Below are 5,848 nucleotides of genomic sequence, written 5' to 3' on the forward strand. Positions count from 1 at the left end.
AAGAAAACGGCAGCTGTGTACACCATGCTGGGATCCGCCTCCTCTACCTGTTGAGGCCTCAAACCGCCGCGCTCCCTCCTCCAAAGTATCCGATCGCCGTGCCCTACAGTTGTGCCCTCATCCGTGAGATAGAAACGAGAGTGAGAGCTGAGAGGAGGGAGAAGCAAACCTGGACAAACCTCAGCCCCGTGCTGCCGCCTCACGTCCACCCCTCCTGCTGCCCCTCCTCGGCCGCCTCAGGTTGGTGATGTCGCAGAGCGTTTTCCTCCTCGCCGCCGGCAGCTTACGCATCGACGCCATCGCCGGGAAGCTCCCTGGTCTGCGTCCCCGCCGCCTATATTGGGTTCACGTGCTGGGGCACCAGAACGACGGCGTCCAGCCACGGGAGGAGGAGACCAGCCGCGGGAGAGAAGAATGGCGGCATGGAAGGCGGGGCTAGGGAGGATGCGAGCAGGGGATTGGGGAGGAGGGCGAGGCGGCTGATTGGGGGCGGGGTGGGAGGGTGGTGGTTTGTCCCGAGCTCCGATCTAGGTTTTCACCCACGCGAATAAAGGGAAACGACTGGAATGAGCGCGCGTGGCTGCCTCCGACCGGCGGTCCCCGTAAGTAGCTGGCCCTACACGTCATTGACTTGCTGCGAAGATGAACAAGTGACAAAAAATTCACTGCATCGAACGACTGTGAGTAAAAGTGGATGACAAAATTTACTGTCACATGGCAAAGGGACGACCACGATGGATTTTCCCCTAGGGTGGCCTTGGTTGGCCGAGTAGCCTCACGGCATTTATAAGTAGAATCTCACGAGTTTCATATTCTAGCGTTGTTGGTTCCTTGATGTATGTTATGGTTTGTTCTTGTCCTAATTTGTTGGTCAGTCGATACATGGCTAATCCTGGTAAGAATATTAGAAAGCCGTTCAGTGGATTTTCAGGTACCTTCATGGCACATCCTTGCTTGAAGTTTGGCAAGACCGGTGAGGGACTCGCTAGCTATGTGGATTCAGATTTTGCTGCCGATTTGGATAAGAGAAGGTCACTCACAAGTTATGTGTTCACTGTTGCTAGATATGCTGTGAGTTGAAAGGCAGCGCTACAACCTGTTGTTGCCCAATCTACAACCGAATCAGAATATATGGCTATTGTTGAAGCTTGCAAAGAGTCTGTTTGGTTGAAAGGTTTGTATGCTGAGCTTTGTGGAGATGATTCTTGCATTAACTTGTTTTGTGAGTCAAAGTGCCATATACCTTACTAAAAATCAAATGTTTCATGAGAGGACAAACCACACATATGCCAAGTACCATTATATTCGTGACATTGTTGCTTAAGGTAAACTGAAGGTATGCAAGATAAGCACTTATGATAATCCTGTTGATATGATGACAAAGTCAGTTCATGTTGCCATGTTTGAGCTTTGCTCGAGCTTGGTTGGTATAACTGTTTAGCGCAAGTGGCTGTTGGCGCCAACAAGTGTTTTTTCTTTATTGTTCAGGAGATTATTGAAATTCATGCTACAAGATGGAATATGTCTTAAGGTGGAGTTTATTTTATTGTGATCCAAATTCATATACTAAAGGGAGGCTAACTTTCTGACGAGCGGCCCGAGCCCCCCCCCCCCCCCCCCCACTCCCAGTACGGATCGATGCCACCGCCTATATATACATCTTGTAAACCGTCGGCTGGGGTTTATCAGATTATAAGATAACCACTGGCGTTTGTAAGCACTCTCCGATATTATGAAGTATTTGCTGGCTGGCACCCGTGGTTTTTCCCCTTTTGTGTTGAAAGGGGTTTTCCACGTTAAATCTTGTTCTCCGCTGCGTTTTCTTTTATCGTTATTCGTTATTTACTTATCGCGTTTATAACATCCAGGTTACCAGGGTGTTGAATCCGTGCAGATATTGCTTTTACCGTTTGGTGCAAGCATGCATCGTTTCAAATTGAAATGATTAAGAAATTTGTTCGCAATGATTGTCTTTCTCTAAGGCTTTGTTCGGTTTGAGCTAAATCCCCTCCGTTTGAGGTGTATTGAGTGATATTAGATCACATCTAAGTCAAAGAAAATCACAATAGTCCCTAATACACTACAACGCACTTGGCGTGGAGATTAACCGAACAAGGTCTAAAGAGGTTCCAAATGAACATGTGTAGTATCCTGGATTCCTGGATACATGATACGCCACTTTATACTTGTACTGGTTGTGCATATGTGCTGGCGGCATGGCCGCACCGCTCCCCGCAATAATTCTGAATGGGAATCCCCCTATTGTTCCAGTTTGATCATATCCTATTACCATCAGCACATTATTCCAACATCAACGCTGCATCAAGAAAAGGCTTGCGTGTGTTACGTGTGTGTAGATTTCAGAGCCTACGTACGTACAGCACCTTTTATGGCTTTCACCAATTGGCACAAACGCTTGCTGAAAAAAAAAGCCAAAGGCACAAACGATCTCGCGCTTCAGCAGCATGCAGTTTCGCCTTTGAATTGCACACAAACATGGGCCGGGGGAACGTGCGGTTTATGCGTCGATGGCGTAGGGTGCCACCACGGCTGGGCCTCACTAGAATTCACAATCGGCATGCTGGCAATCATCTATTTCCTCACTAGCTGCTCAAAAAAAAAATTCTATTTCCTCACTACCCATATTAGCTTCATTCTAAAAAAAAAACTACCCATATTAACTAAATTAGCGACAGCTGGAGGGAGTAATATTTTCTCCATAATTTTTTCAATAAAAGAAATATAATATCAAGCAGACAACAATTACATCCGGTGTCTACAACAACACAACATTAAGAGCTAGCCAAGACATCAAAACGACCATGAACATCCACCACCATTGAAAACACCTAGAGTACGAGAATGTGATGTCTCCATGAATGGAACAACGCACAATCGCATATGTCGTCCGGTCTACCACGGGCATCTGTAGCCGACTTTTGGGTCTTCTCGCTGATCATCGATGACTTTGGGGTCGCGTGTTCGATCCACGCTCACCGCGTTGTTTTGTTATGTTAATTTGCAACTTAAGATTTATTTTTCACTTGATGTCTCATTGATATGTAGGTCATGTATGTGATATATTGTGGGTGATTGCACCTTCCAAATCCTTAAAAAAATCTCTTATAAATAATCCCGTGTCATGGGTTCAAAAGAAATCCAAGCCTCTTATTAATTAATTGGGTCAACATAATTTAGGTATCTAGTTCTACCTTCCCAAAAAATGTAATTTATATGGTGTAACAAATATATCTCACTATCGATATTATTTCAATGGGGCCTCCCGGCTTGGTTGATTTGCGGGACATTAGCTCTACATCAATCTATTACCTTTTGACCATGCCTAGAGAGATTTCTGGTTAATTGTACCACCCCAAAGAAGGAAAAAAATGTACAAGAGTATATAAACAACTATTATGGAGCTATTAAACCTCTAGATGAAGATAATAATGTGAACGAACACATGCAGCTACACAACAAAAGGTAAAGTTGCATATCTTTCAAACACAACATTTTTTGGAAAATGTGCAACCTAATAAACTAGTTTTTTTGAGAAAGACATGCAAATACCATGGGACTAGTGGACACTTAGAAATACAATTTATTTAAAAAATGTAGCTGCACAATTTCTACATCATTATAAAAAAACTAGTTTTTTGTGGTCAAAAAGATCTTTCTTATGCATTTTGGGTTACGATAAGTTTTAGCTCTAGTTCCCGACGAACAACATCAGGTAGCAGATACATACAAGAATTATCCCATACATCCAAGTATATCTAGTGGTTCAAATACTTCATTGGACCCTTGAAAATTCAAACACACTAACTCTACCTAAATTTTCCTTTACCATGTCCTTTCCACTAATATTGTAATTTTTTAAGTCATCGGCCGTTTGTAGACAAAAAACTCGTCCACCAACGTTATCATTTGCTTTCTATTGGTTCAAAATATAGCAAGTGACTGCATATAACATAATAAACATTTATTTTTGTGAGAACTAATTTTCCATACTGCAAATATGTTTATATGGGAGCTCGAGATAATTTCTCAAGAGCTTTACTGCAAATATGACTACCAAAGAGGTCTATTACATGTGGTGAAATATAGAAAACCATATTATACATTACACATGATTTTTTGTGTTTAGCATATTTTATGATGTTGAATTCTATATTTCTTAATACTTAGTACTCCATCTGTTTCATAAAGGTTTTCTGAGATTTCTCAAAGTTTGGGGCGCAGGGACTACGATAAAGTGGAACTGATCTGTTTTAAAGAAAAAAACCTAAAATGGTGTTAAGTTCAACTATTTGCTCGGAAGTACATCAAAGCGGGGATAGCTCAGTTGGGAGAGCGTCAGACTGAAGATCTGAAGGTCGGGTGTTCGATCCACCCTCACCGCATTGTTTTTGTTACTTGCCACTTTTCATTTTCCAGAGTACTGTACCAATAGTGCTACACTTACGTACTTTCTGAACTAACGGGTTCGAGGTACCAGCTGCTCTGTTCACTGAAACTAGTTTTAGTTATTTCCTTTTTGTTGCTGTCACTTCATTTTCTGAGTATTTGTACTTCCTGAACTCACGAATCTCTTTTATCTTCTGGGAAAGAGATTTGGCTCTCAAAGAGGTGATTGAATCCTCTTGGAAAAAACTAGGCCCCATGCGTGACCTCGGTGAAGGAGCGATCTCGCATTGACTGGTTACGTGAAGGAGACAGGAACACAAATTACTTCCACCGTAAAGATGTATGGAGAGCTCACAGGAATAAAATTATGAAACTTCAGGATGAGAACGGTGTTGTTAAAACAGTCCCGACGGATATGCAGAGCGTATGACAGTCTCATTACTTTAAATCTCTATACACTCGAGATCCTTCCTTGGATCATAGGGAGATTACAGAGCTTGTTAGCGAGAAGATATCTACGAATAAGGGCATCTCCAGCGGCGCGACGCATTTCGGATGTCCGAAATGTCCGTTTGCACGCGAGACAAACCGTTTTTGTCCGCGCATCCATTTGCACCTAGGGGTGGCTCCAGCGGCCCGACGCATTTTAGCGTTTGCATCAATTATGAAGTTTCGAAACAACAAAATAAGGAATTCAACGAAGTCATACAGAGCCCCAGTGCTCCGGCCCCGGGTTTGAGGTGAACTTGTGGATCATGGAGGCCGCAGTAGTTGCCAATGTCTACGTCGACTGATCGGACTCCTCGTCGGAAGAGGAGTCGACGGCCTCTACGCGGAACTTGTCCAACATCTGCCACACGTCCATCTGCATGGGTACAAAGTGCGGATCAATGGCCGCGCACAATGGCGCCGAAAACACGAGTAAGAAACCTACCGACGCAATTGACCGAATAGGTCGTGGGCGGCGCAGAAGGGCGGCGCAACCGGGAGCGTTTGGCCCGAAAACAGTCGGAAGGTACGCGGCGGAGCCAAGCCCGAGTACGATCCTGCTCTCCCGCGCGGCGAGAATGGAGCCAACGGCGACTACTACGGCGCTGCGGAGGGACGGCGGCGGGTGGAGTTGGGGTGGTGGCATCGCAGTAGAGCAGCAAAGAAGGAGAAAAAGAAGCAAATTGAAGCGGTCGATTTCGATGTCCCTGACTTGCGGGACCGGGTAACAAATGGAGGACGCTCCGCGCGACCGCCGAGTGTCCGCGGAGACGCAAACCTGGCACATATTTGGGCCAAGTTTGCGTCTCCGCGGACCGGCCCGGTCACTTTGCGTCGCCCCGCTGGAGCAGGCCCCAGATGCATTTCCGGTCACGGTGGACGAAAACGGTCGCTCAGCGTCCGTTTGCATCGCGCCGTTGGAGATGCCCTAAGGACTTTAGTGATAAAGAAA

General features: G+C 45.1%; 1 non-coding gene across 1 annotated transcript; it reads left to right on the plus strand.

Moving 5' to 3' along the window:
* The first annotated feature begins 4,330 nt into the window (after positions 1 to 4,330).
* On the plus strand, positions 4,331 to 4,403 carry TRNAF-GAA (transfer RNA phenylalanine (anticodon GAA)). Its single transcript has one exon. It is a non-coding gene; the product is annotated as a tRNA-Phe (tRNA).
* Positions 4,404 to 5,848: the final 1,445 nt, after the last annotated feature.

The sequence above is a fragment of the Lolium perenne genome, chromosome 3, assembly GCF_019359855.2.
Source record: "Lolium perenne isolate Kyuss_39 chromosome 3, Kyuss_2.0, whole genome shotgun sequence".
NCBI classification, from domain to species: Eukaryota; Viridiplantae; Streptophyta; class Magnoliopsida; order Poales; family Poaceae; genus Lolium; species Lolium perenne.